Raw genomic sequence first — 14461 nt, 5'->3', positions numbered from 1 at the left:
AGCTTCATTAAATAGTACACGCAAAACACCAGTCTCAACGTCAACAGTGAAGAGGCGACTCCGGGATGCTGGCCTTCTAGGCAGAGTTGCAAAGAAAAAGCCATATCTCAGACTGGCCAATAAAAAGAAAAGATTAAGATGGGCAAAAGAACACAGACACTGGACAGAGGAAATCTGCCTTGAAGGCCAGCATCCCGGAGGAGCCTCTTCACTGTTGACGTTGAGACTGGTGTTTTGCATACAGTATGTGACTTCAACAGGTGTGCACTTGTCGGAGTCTTGTACGTCCAGTACATTTGTACTAACGTACAGACCTACGGCTATGTTTTGTAAAGAACTTAACTGTCTGTTTGTTTAAGCTATGTCTTGTGCTAGTTTTCCTGAATCTACACTTCATGTGTGTATGTGTATGCCCTGTGTGCTGTGTCTTGTTGCAACATGGAGCGAAAGTTTGTTGTTATGTCAGGGAGGATGCCGTTCACAGATGACACCTAACACCATAACATTACCCTCCATATTGGAGAGCAGGCCAAGGTTCCCGAGGGTCTGGAATCCTGTTCACACACACACTCAAACACACACACACACACACACACAAATACATACACGCACACACACAGCCCTCTCACAAACATCCACACAACCCCAATGGGTTTGGGCTTGTCAGTGTTGAGATACACAGTCTTATTGGCTTGCTGTGAGGACCAGAGGTCATATTTACCTGACCAAGAAATTAGTACATTGAAGTTTGGACCATCAGGAACCTTTCAGTAAGGTTTTTTGGTTGCTTAACAGCAGGCCTACATGTTAGTTTTACTTGTATTACTCAGTGCCCACAGGATTAGCCAGTATCTCTTACCAAATCTGAGACAAAGGTTTATTGTTAAGCATGGGTGTAATGGTAAGTAGTCAATCTGGTTTATGAGCAGATATTCACATTCTTCTAGATCAGACAGGACATGGCAGACAGGACTCAATGTCCTCCACAGAGACTCTGAACTGAATCACTATGATACAAATGTGAGTTAGTGTAGAGAGACATAGGGAGAGAGACAGAGACAGAGAGAGGGGGAGAGAGACAGAGAGAGAGGGAGAGAGACAGAGAGAGAGGGAGAGAGACAGAGAGAGAGAGAAAGACCAAGAGAGTGAGAAAGAGAGAGAAAGAGCGAGAGACAGAGAAACTAAGCTGCACTTCCTAACCTCCTGCCAAATGTATGACCATGTTAGAGACACATATTTCCCTCAGATTACACAGACCCACAAAGAATTTGAAAACAAACCCAATTTTAATAAACTCCCATATCTACTGGGTGAAATACCACAGTGTGCCATCACAGCAGCAAGATTTGTGACCTGTTGCCACAAGAAAAGGGCAATCAGTGAAGAACAAACACCATTGTAAATACAACCTGTTTATTCATTTTCCATTTAGTTTATTATCTATTTCACCTGTTTTGACAATGTAAACATATGTTTTCCATGCCAATAAAGCCCTTAAATTGAATTGAATTGAAATTGAGAAAGAGAGAGTGAGGGAGGGATGGAGGGAGGGAGAGCGAGAGAGCGAGAGAGAGCTAAAGGGAGATATTGAAATTGAGAGATAGTGAGAGAGAGAGAGTGAGGCAGAGAGAGTGAGGGAGAGAGAGACACTGACTAGTGTACATACTGACCAGTGTGCATACTGTACTGTGAGTACAGACGTGGGCAGGGGAGATAGTGTGTGTGTGTGTGTGTGTGTGTGTGTGTGTGTGTGTGTGTGTGTGTGTGTTTTGAACACAGACCCAGATCAAAGCTAACAGAACAGGTTGTGTCAGTGTCCTGTAGGCTACATGCTCTCCAGTAAGCCTTGCTCTCTCTGACAGTACCACTGAAGGAAGACAGGAGAGACCAGCCCCATGGCAATGTGAGCTTTAGTGGTCTAAACTGAAGACAGGAGAGACCAGCCCCATGGCAATGTGAGCTTTAGAGGTCTAAACTGAAGACAGGAGAGACCAGCCCCATGGCAATGTGAGCTTTAGTGGTCTAAACTGAAGACAGGAGAGACCAGCCCCATGGCAATGTGAGCTTTAGAGGTCTAAACTGAAGACAGGAGAGACCAGCCCCATGGCAATGTGAGCTTTAGTGGTCTAAACTGAAGACAGGAGAGACCAGCCCCATGGCAATGTGAGCTTTAGTGGTCTAAACTGAAGACAGGAGAGACCAGCCCCATGGCAATGTGAGCTTTAGTGGTCTAAACTGAAGACAGGAGAGACCAGCCCCATGGCAATGTGAGCTTTAGTGGTCTAAACTGAAGGCAAGATGATAAGGCTACAGGCCTGTATAGTTACCAAGTGCTAAGCAACACTCTTTCACAGGTATACAATGGCAGGCAGGCACGTACACACACACGTACACACACACACACACACACACACACCTCACCTCTCCCTGATACGTGCACTGTGATAACACCATGTACACAAACATGGAGCAGATAGTCTGTCTGTCTGCTATCTTTGACCCTGGTGTTTGTTACAGCTCAGTTACTATATAAGCCCTATTGATTACCAGCCTGGGACAAAAGCTATTTCAACCATAATCAAATTATTTTATTTCAGTCCCCTTAACTCCTACAGTCCCAGCATGTTTTGGACTTCTAACCCCTTTAAAGCATTGTATGTTTGAGCTACAGACTGGGTTGTACCTATAAGGGCACAAGGCCAGACCCAGATGCAGGCACGAGAGGCAGATGGTTTGAGCGCTGATATTTATTAAACAATCCAAAAGGGTAGGTAAGAGAATGGTCGTGGACAGGCAAAAGGTCAAAACCAGTTCAGAGTCCAGGAGGTACAGAGTGGCAGGCAGGCTTGAGGTCAGGGCAGGCAGAATGGTCAGGCAGACGGCGACAGAGTCCAGAAAACAGGCAAGGGTCAAAACCCAGGAGGACAGGCAAAAGAGAAAAGAAGCAGGAGTACAGGAAAACCGCTGGTTGACTTGAAAAACATTCAAGACGAACTGGCACAGAGAGACAGGAAACACAGGGATATATACACAGAGAGACAGGAAACACAGGGATATATACACCAGGGATAATAAGCGACACCTGGAGGGGGTGGAGACAATCACAAGACAGGTGAAACAGATCAGGGTGTGACAGTACCATTGGATTCGATAGATTTCTTCTGCATCCATTGAAACCTGTGTGATTAGTCTGTGATTATCAGGGGCTGAACTAGAGTGGTGTTTGTGAGACAAGGGTGGATCCTGAAGGGGCCCAGGGTCGGGTATTTTTACAAAAACTGTCGAGTCCTAAAAGGGTTTGAGCTACAAACTATTGAAATCTATCCATGAAAAGCTCAGACTCTCACGAACATGCACACGTTTTGCTCTAAACAAGAGTCGCTAGAAGGTAAGGGGTTCTTCTACATAGATCACAGGAAATCCCAGGACATAGTTTCTATAATACTGTATTAAGCTCACATAATTGCTGTATCAAACTCCAAACTCCACACAGTTGTCACTGACTAGTTGGATACTAATTTATCACTGAGCAAACAGCACAGCCATTACTTAGTTGCTGATCAGCAAGAGCAGAGCATGCTGGGGCTCAGGGTTGGAACATCCATTACAGTGTGTTGACCAGCCTTGTTTCATTTACACCATCCCAACAGCTATCTTAGAAATAGAACTGTGCCCTGTGCTTCTCCGTGCATGCACTTCATAGCCTATAGGCTATGGATCATGTGATTGAGACCACACCAAATAGGCTATAGGCGCACTTGATATTTCACGCCCAGCTGACAATCAGAGATGAAGGGGGGCATCAGGCACACATCCATATATAGCCTAATAAGCAACTAATTCTAAAACTCTGAGAAATATAGAAATGTCATCAATTCCAAATTAAAATGACCCTCCCCTGAACTAGATTTAAAAAATTCTTAACCTTCCGCTTGACTGAAATGGAAAAAGCATGACCCTCCCCCATTTTCCTCCAGGTACCCATTTCCTCCAGGTACCCTTCCTTGTAGCTCAGTTGGTAGAGCATGGTGTTTGCAACGCCAAGGGTTGTGGGTTCGATTCCCACGGGGGGCCACCACAGGAAAAAAAATGTATGAAATTGTATGAAATGTATGCATTCACTACTGTAAGTCGCTCTGGATAAGAGCGTCTGCAAAATGACTAAAATGTAAATGTATATCAAATTACATCCATCCCTGAATGAAAAGCTGGGTTCTCAGGACTGAAACCCAAAAATACCTCTTGTGAAATGTGATTCATAAAGGTTCTCACAATAACCCAGACCAGAGAGTCTTTTGTTGTCAACTGGACTTCAAAACTCTCATCAAGAACACAGAGAAGTGATAGACTTCCTCACTCGTTCCCTCCTCTTCTTCTGAACTACAATTACTGTTTTTACAGAATACTGACTGGATTCCTACACTTCTCCCAGCAAGCACCTAGGGGCTGGTAGAGGAAGTAGGGGAAAGGTCACTGGGCTGATGTGTGTGTGTGTAGGCTATGTATGTATGTGTGTGTGCATTTAGCACAGTTGCTCTTTGCTATCACGCCTGCCCCTACCCTTCCTTACCCCGCAATGGTACATGAGGGCAAACTTAAGTTTGTAAGCAACAGGTTGGGTGTGTTAGTGGATGGTTAGTATATTCATTCAGCAAGGAAAACAATGCAGAAAAGGGGGAGTATGTTACATATGTGTACTGTTCATTTATTGCATTAAACATTTGTTAGATGGAACAAAGGGAGCATACAGCTGCTGATGAGACTGAGGTTATGCTCACATATATCTGCCTACTATGCTTCATTATAAATTGGGTGGTTCCAGCCCTGAATGCTGATTGGCTGAAAGCCGTGGTATATGAGACCGTATACCACGGGTATGACAAAACATTTATTTGTACTGTTCTAATTACATTTGGAAACAGTTTATAATAGCAATAAGGCACCTCTGGGGTTTGTGTTATATGGACAATATACCACGGCTAAGGGCTGTATCCAGGTACCTTGGTCGTGGTATATTGGCCATATACCACACCCCCTCGGGCCTTATTGCTTAACTATATACCCAGACCTGTTTTCTGTACTCAGCTTTAGGAACAAGAGGGATCACAGAGCTATGTGTGCTTTTGATAAGAGATGGATTCACAGGAAAGAGAAATAGAACAGCTGACAGAGAAAACTCAAAGGCTCAGTGTCCCTCATTGTGTCTGTGGAGGTTTTGCCCACATTTGACCTTTTAAGACATATACGGGCAACTCTGGTCCTAGAGGGCCGCAGTGTTCAGGCTTTTGTTCAAGCCAAGCCCTAACAGGTCAGACAAAGCACCCTTCAGAAGAATATACCCGATGAACAGAGGTATTTGCTGTAAGGTAGGGAGGGAGGTAGATAGAGAGATGGATGGAGTGATGGATAGAGAGATGGATCTGCAGGGTTGCCTATACGGAGGGAAGCACAAACAGGGGAAACCTGATGACATAACACACTCTCATGTGATGGGTGGAGGAGGAGGAGGAAGGGGGAGGAGTCTATGGTACAGGGAGGGGAGGAGGCGGAGTTGGAGGGGTTAAGGACAAGAAAAGGAATTCATAATGTGCAGTTTCATGTTGTAGCATTATGTTTCTCTATACATTTACCAAGTGTTTATGTTTGCAGCATGTGCGCTGGTGAAATCATTGAGTAAATATAGCCCATTATTTAATCTGGACCAACAGTCTAATGTATGACCTGCAGTTCACTGAACCTCAGTCTCTTCTCATTACTTTTAGGACTACCTCTCTTTTCACCCTATTCCATATTTGCACTGGAATGTGACAACCCTACCTAGTCTAAGTAACTCCCTCTTGCTAACCCTACCCCAGTCTCAGCCCTCCGAGCCCTTCTCCCCCCTTCCCCCTCTTGTCAGACCTCTCTACCCCTTTATCCCCTCTCCTCTCAGCCCCTCTCTCTCCCTCTCTACCATGTCTCTCTCCCCCTCTCCACCATGTCTCCCTCTCCCTCTCTTCCTCTCCACCATGTCTCTCTCCCCCATGTCTCTCTCCCCCTCTCTACCATGTCTCTTTCTCCCTCTCTACCATGTCTCTCTTTCCCTCTCCACCATGTCTCTCTCTCTCTCTCTGCCCTGCCTCCTCTCAGACTCATTCCCCTCCCTCTCTCCCTTATCTCCCTCTCTACCCTCTCCTCAGTGTGAGTGTCCTGGCTCATGATAAGTGTACAGCCACAGCAGAGAGGTCAGGATAACTCTTTCTATCAGTATCACCAGAGACATGCCAGTGGCCATGGCCTGCTTATAGGCCTACTAGAAACAAATTCAGGCCAATGAACACACAGCAGTAACACACAGGCCATGCAGTGGTATTCATTACAGCAATTAATTACAAAACATACAGAACAGTTCATAGTTCATGGCTCGTCATAGGGCATAACACAACCCAACATATTTAGAGTTGCCATGCCGCCTATGTTTAATTAGAGTTCTCTTTCAGCCTGGCTTATTGGATCAGGAACAACTGGTTTTTAATCATAGTCTGCGGTGTGTGTGTGTTCTCTCTCTGGGCTGACTTGGTCAATCCCTTGTAAGGGCTAATGTTTCCTGTTCAGTCTACTCAGCTGTGTCCCATGCCTCTGAGGCCCAAATCCTCTGCCTGTTAGGAAGGAAAAGAACCAGGGGACAGTGTAGACAGTTGCAGTGCACCCTGCAGCCTGTCCAAAATATATATTCCCTTCCTCGACTGGATAGGCTTCCATCATAATGCTCAGTGTTCATACCTTTGGACTCCAAGGAAGTCACATAACAGTATTCACAGCAGGAAGAGAAAGACATGGGCCCCTTTGAACACATGCAGGTACATTTCTCTTTGCTAGCCATCGACAGCATCATGCTTTGTTAATTTCAAAAAAGCTTTTGATGCAATTTGGCATGAGTGTCTGCTATACAAACTGATGGACAGTGGTGTTGGGGGAAAAACATACCACATTATAAAATCCATGTACACAAACAAAAAGTGTGTGGTTAAAATTGGCAAAAAACACACATTTCTTTCCACAGGGTCATGGGGTGAGACAAGGATGCGGCTTAAGCCCCACCCTCTTCAAAATATATATCAACAAATTGGCAAGGGCACAAGAACAGTGCAGCACCCGGCCTCACCCTACTAGAATCTGAAGTCAAATGTCTACTGTTTGCTGATGACCTGGTGCTTCTGTCCCCAACCAAGGCCCTGACAGTAAATCTCAGTAAGACAAAAAGAATGGTGTTCCAAAAAAGGTCCAGTTGCCAGGACCACAAATTCCATTCTAGACACCGTTGCCCTAGAGCACACAAAAAACTATATATACCTTGGGCTAAATATCAGCGCCACAGGTAACTTCCACAAAGCTGTGAACGATCTGAGAAACAAGGCAGGAAGGTATTCAATGCCATCAAAAGGAACATAAAATTGAATCAGTTATAGAATCATTGCCCTTTATGGTTGTGAGGTCTGGGGTCTGCTCACCAAACAAGAATTCACAAAATGGGACAAACACCAAATTGAGACTGCATGCAGAATTTTACAAAAAATATCCTCCGTGTACAATGTGAAACACCAAATAATGCATGCAGAGCAGAATTAGGCCAATACCCGCTAATTATCAAAATCCAGAAAAGAGCCGTTAAATTCTACAACCACCTAAAAGGAAGTGATTCCCAAACCTTCAATAACAAAGCCATCACCTACAGAGAGTTGAACCTGGAGAAGAGTACACGAAGCAAGCTGGTCCTGGGGCTCTTTTCACAAACACAAACAGACCCCACAGAGCCCCAGGACAGCAACACAATTAGACCCAAACAAATCATGAGAAAACCAAAAGATAATTTCTTGACACATTGGAAATATTTTTTTTTAAAGAACAAAATAGAATGCTATTTGTCCCTAAACAGAATAGCTGACCACTGTGACTGACCTAAAATTAAGGAAAGCTTTGACTTGTACAGACTCAGTGAACATAGCCTTGCTATTGTGAAAGGCTAACGTAAGCAGACCTGTCTCTCAAGAGAAGACAGGCTATGTGCACACTGCCCACAAAATAAGGTGGAAACTGAGCTGCACTTCCTAACCTCCTGCCAAATGTATGACCATATTAGAGACACATATTTCCCTCAGATTACAAAGACCCACAAAGAATGCGAAAACAAAACCAATTTTGATAAACTCCCATATCTATTGGGTGAAATACCACAGTGGGCCATCACAGCAGCAAGATTTGTGACCTGTTGCCACAAGAAAAGGGCAACCCGATCTACGCCCGCTGTACCTCCATTTTTTCTTTACGCGAATGACGGGGATTTGGGCCTGGTCTCGAGGAAACAGTATATCCTTCACGTCGGACTCATTAAAGAAAAGATCTTTGTCCAGTTCGATGTGAATAATCACTTTCTGACATCCAGAAGCTCTTTTCGAGACGGAAGCAAAACATTATGTACGAAATAAGTTACAAATAATGCGAAAAACACACAAAATAGCACAGTTAGTAGGGAGCCCGTAAAACGGCAGCCAATCCCCTCCGGCGCCATTCCATATATTTCCCATGCCAATAAAACCCCCTTAAATTGAAATTGAAATTGAATTGAGAGAGAGAGAGAGCGAGAGAGAGAGAGAGATATGGGGGAGAGAGTCAACCTCCTCTCTCCCTTCCCCCCCTTCCACTCCTCCTCTCCTTTAGCTCTACTAAAATCCTCACTCCATGCGTCCGATTCTGTGGGTCTGTCCCTACATGGCTAACACAAGTAGGGCTGCAGGTGGGTGTCCTTGGCAGGGCTGAGAGCGTGGCTGGGGGACAAGCTGTGCTAGCTGGGGATCAGCGGGGAGAGGCCATGGTCCTTTCCACGGCCCTCTGGAGGATATTAGGAAACAGGGCTATTTTAATCTCTCACTGGATTAGAATATCATGGCTGATGAGAAAATGCTGGTCTCCACCCGATCATGCATGCATGTATGCATGCATATAACACACACAACACACACACACACACACACACACACTCTTTCTCCCCCTTAGTCTCTCTCTCTCACGCTCTCACCAGGGTCTGTATTTGCACTGTGGGAAGATCGGCTGTTTCCCCAATCTCATTACAGTGAACCAAAATACAGCCTTCAGCTAAAAATAGCCTGGATTATATAAAAAAGAAATGTGTATCTATAAATAATCTGTATGTTTGTTTTTCATTTATTGTGCATTTTTTATGAAGAGAACAGAAGAAAACATGAATGGAAGAAATTAATGTACTTTGTGGTATATGTCTCCTCAAAAATAGAAACAAAAGTGAATATTAATGTAAAATATAAATACAAATTCTATACTCATGACAAAAAAAAATATCCAAAGCCAATTACAACAAACATCCACAAGACACACACACACACACACACACACCTAATGAACACAAGGTCAAGGGTTAAGACTGTGCACCTCAAATCATATTGCATAACAGTCAAACAGAAATATCCTGGCTGTCTATTGGCTTCTCTTTCACAGGACATATAAGGACTGACACCTGCCTGCAGGGAAAGCACATAAAGCCTGTTGCATAAGTTCTTGTAGGGGAGGGGATGTAGCTCAGTGGTAGAGCGCATGCTTTGCATGTATGAGGCCCCGGGTTCAATCCCCGGCATCTCCAGGATGTATTTTGTCTAAATGAAAGGAGAAGACAATCTCTGCAGCCAAATCTTCAAATTGATTGTGATAGGAGGAATTGGATAAAGATTTTTAAAAGAAATGTGAACACTAACAAGGCATTACTTTTGCCTACTCATCCTATACATTACATCATCAAACAGCGCCTTTATTCAGCAAGATTAAAAAAATCCTCATATATATATATATAAATAAATAAATAAATAAATAAATGATTGGCTCTTATTTTCAACTTTGAGTTGGGGATGCCGTTTAGTCATATTTAGTTATGCATTCCTTGTTTGGTGACCAGACCGTTTACAACTGAATGCTCTCTGTCCCTCCTTCGGAACAACCACAATAACCAAGGAACCATCAGATAAACCGAACAACCCACCAACCTCTGGCTCTGCTGCCACAACAACCTCGCAAGGACACGACAACTCAACATGGACAAAATAACACAACATGGACACAACAACCCAACAAGGACACGACAACCCAACATGGACAACACAACATGGACACACAACCCAACAAGGACACAACAACCACAACATGGACACAACAACCCAACAAGGACACAACAACCCAACAAGGACACAACAACCACAACAAGGACACAACAACATGGACACAACAACCCAACATGGACACAACAACCCAACATGGACACAACAACCACAACATGGACACAACAACCACAACATGGACACAACAACCCAACATGGACACAACAACCCAACAAGGACACAACAACCCAACAAGGACACAACAACCCAACAAGGACACAACAACCCAACAAGGACACAACAACCCAACAAGGACACAACAACCCAACAAGGACACGACAACCCAACAAGGACACGACAACCCAACAAGGACACGACAACCCAACAAGGACACGACAACCCAACAAGGACACAACAACCCAACAAGGACACGACAACCCAACAAGGACACGACAACCCAACAACTACACGACAACCCAACAAGGACACGACAACCCAACAAGGACACGACAACCCAACAAGGACACGACAACCCAACAAGGACACGACAACCCAACAAGGACACGACAACCCAACAAGTACACAACAACCCAACAAGGACACAACAACCCAACAAGGACACAACAACCCAACAAGGACACAACAACCCAACAAGGACACAACAACCCAACAAGGACACAACAACCTAACAAGGACACAACAACCCAACAACTACAACAACCCAACAAGGACACAACAACCCAACAAGGACACAACAACCCAACAAGGACACAACAACCACCACAACAAGGACACAACAACCACCACAACAAGGACACAACAACCACCACAACAAGGACACAACAACCCAACAAGGACACAACAACCCAACAAGGACACAACAACCCAACAAGGACACGACAACCCAACAAGTACACAACAACCCAACAAGGACACAACAACCCAACAAGGACACAACAACCCAACAACTACAACAACCCAACAAGGACACAATAACCTAACAAGGACACAACAACCCAACAAGGACACAACAAGGACACAACAACCACAACAACCCAACAAGGACACAACAACCCAACAAGGACACAACAAGGACACAATAACCCAACAAGGACACAATAACCTAACAAGGACACAACAACCCAACAACTACAACAACCCAACAAGGACACGACAACCACAACAACCCAACAAGGACACAACAACCCAACATGGATACAACAACCCAACAAGAAACAGGGAGAAGAGACGTAAACAAGGCAAAACATATGTGAAAAGGACACCATGTTCTTTTGGGCTCTGGGTAGAATTTACCCAGATTTAGGATCAGCTTACCCTCTCCAAATCCCAAGTTTAACTGTTAGAGAGATGAAAGCTCAACTGACCGTAGATCAGTGTCCTAGCTTTAGTGTGGACAGTTGGACAGGACATCCTATCCTCCATGGAACTGGAGTATGCTGGGGGATCATCGTACTGTCCTTCCTGTGACTGACTGACCCACTTTGCCAAGTACATTTGGTCACTGGAAGTCACTTGAAGCTTTCGACCAGGTCGTAGCTTTCAACATGAAGCCTAAACCGGGCCGCAATCTGCTATGTTACAAAGGGAATACTCACATTCAGAATGTGTAATGATTGTGGGGAATCGATAAAGACAGTATTGTAGCACCCGAAAGGGAATTATCTTGTTCACATAGAGACACTTCCCAGCAGTTTAGGGTTAAAGCTGTAGGGACTTGTGAATTCAGAGAGCGAGAGTGAGACTTTACTCTTGTCTCCGTGTGCGGTTAATTGACCATTGTGGGAATGGGTGATTCACCAGTTTGATTCAACAGAAAGAGCGAGGGGGCATAGGAGGAGACCATTGACTTATATAAATATTGAAGAGGCCACATAGCAGGCAGAGCTCAGTCAGCCAATTACATGGGTAAAGAAAAGTTGTCATATCTCTCAGATATGGGACAGACACTTCAAAACCTTATTCCTTACGATTTATTTTGAACTGTCTGTTTTGCCATGTACACGTGCTATTCAATGCATTTCTATGGGCAATGGTAGTAAAGGCCAAATTAAATGTTTCATCAAATAACTCTACATTTGCAATGCAAAGTTATGCCTGCTAGATGCGTTTATAAGACAGGATAAAAGCAATACAAACACCATGTAGCCTACTAGCAGGTTCAAACATAATGTCCGACACAAACATGAAGACGTACAATGCCTTTACAAAGTATTCATACGGTCACATTGACTTTTTCCACATTTTGTTGTGTTACAATTATCTGTAAGTTCCCTCAGTCATAAATGAGATATTTCTGTATTAAATTTTCTATAATTTGCAAACATTTCTAAAACATGTTTTCATTTTGTCATTATGGGTTATTGAGGCTAGATGGGTGAGAAAAATAATATATTTAATCCATTTTGAATTCAGGCTGTAACACAACAAAATGTGGAATAAGTCAAGGGGTGTGAATACTTTCTGAAGGCACTGTAGATGCATGTTTGTTTTTATATTACTCAGTAAAAACAGCAATGTTTAGTTTGTGGTTGTACAGTATGTGACTCAGTCAGATAGGTGTGGTAGGCCTACTGTCGTCAGGGGAGATAGGTGTGGTAGGTCTACTGTCGTCAGGGGAAGGGTTATAACATTCAACCTGTCTGAAGTCTATTGGTCAGCATTGCACAATATTGATCTTTTAATGTTAGGGCAAGGCACAACATACACATTCCACAGTGTCTCATCATTCGCATGCAGTACTTTCTGTGTGTGACTGTGCTTGTGTGTGTGTGTGTGTGTGTGTGTGTGTGTGTGTGTCTGAGGTATCATTAGCCATTGTAAGAAGGCCGCTCCCTGTATGTTGTCTGGGTTGTCTAGAAAGGTCTCAGGTAATAAACAGTCACCAAGTTAAAGGAATCAGATCAACTTAATACAATTATTTAGATTTATACTACACTAGGAATCTGTGTTATACTCGGTTTGAATTTCCCGTTTGTGATTGATTATGTTCCTGGCCAACCGCTGGCCTGAGACGTCACATAACTAGCCTTCTATCACCCTCTTGTGGTTCAATGGCAGAAAACGCCCACTTCAATTCAGTTACACAATTGGCCAATAGATGGAGACCCTTTACAGAGCTCTATATTCCAGGCAGTAGTGTATCTCTAAATAATGTGAAGTGGCCTCTGCTTTCTCCCTGTTCTCTCTGTAATTAGACTTTCAAATGATTGATGATGAAACACAGGCAACCAGAATTCTAACCCTCTTAGACATTCATAAATTCTGCAAAGCTGAATAATGATGATGCATATTCATCTATGTCATTTCCATTTCCAAGAACTTAAAAAAAATGATATGATGATTTTTCTCTGTTGCTGTGTTGCTCTGTTGCTGTGTTGCTCTGTTGCTGTCGAACCCCGTTCAGTGGGACAGTGGACTAATCTTTACATGGCATTACATCCTGCATGCAGTCCCAGCATCACAGCATCCCAGATATGGATCAAGATACTTTGAAGTGGAGTTAGTGGTCTTCCTGTCAAGATAACCTCTAGCCTAAGATGGATATCACTTGACCCCCACTAGGAATCTGGCCCTTGGTAATCATTTCACTTATCCTCAGTTACTGTAGATCTCCAGAAAGCAGAAGTTAATGTCTTTGGGCTGTATAACCTACCCATATCAAGGCACAACGGGGGACACAGGGGACGGGGGACACAGGAGGCAGATGGTTGGAATCTTACAATGTTTATTAATCCAAAGGGCTAGGCAAAAATAAGCGACACCTGGAGGGGGTGGAGACAATCACAAGGCCAGGTGAAACAGATCAGGGCGTGACCCCTTGGCGTCCTACCTGGGCGCATACTTGGCTGACCGGGGTGTCGGCGGTGGAAATCTGCGATGAGGGCCGGGTCCAAGATGTTTTTAGCAGGAACCCAGCACCTCTCCCCCGGGCCATAACCCTCCCAGTCAACCAGGTACTGGAAACCCCTGCCTCGTGGTCGAACCTTCAGGAGGCGTCTCACCGTATTCGCTGGCTGGCCACCGATAACCCGGGGGGAGGGATGGGCCTGTAGACAGAAGACAAAGGACAGTGAAAGACAGGTTTAATCCAAGACACATGGAAGGTAGGGTGAATACGGAGGGTACAGGGTAACACAAGACGGACAGCAGTGGAACTCAGGACTCTGGAGATGGGAAAAGGACCAATGAACCGGGGAGACAGCTTGCGGGACTATAACCGAAGGGGCAGATCCTGAGTTGAAAGCCATACCCTCTGCCCAATGTGGTAGCGGGGAGCTGGG

At 44.3% G+C, this 14461-nt stretch overlaps 1 non-coding gene across 1 annotated transcript; it reads left to right on the top strand.

The window, feature by feature from the left end:
* The first annotated feature begins 9580 nt into the window (after positions 1–9580).
* trnaa-ugc (transfer RNA alanine (anticodon UGC)) lies at positions 9581–9652 on the top strand. The gene has a single exon. It is a non-coding gene; the product is annotated as a tRNA-Ala (tRNA).
* Positions 9653–14461: the final 4809 nt, after the last annotated feature.

Source organism: Salmo salar, chromosome ssa13 (genome assembly GCF_905237065.1).
Source record: "Salmo salar chromosome ssa13, Ssal_v3.1, whole genome shotgun sequence".
Taxonomy (NCBI): domain Eukaryota; kingdom Metazoa; phylum Chordata; class Actinopteri; order Salmoniformes; family Salmonidae; genus Salmo; species Salmo salar.
Note: the sequence above shows the minus strand (reverse complement) of the source record. Positions and strands in the feature narration are given on the sequence as shown.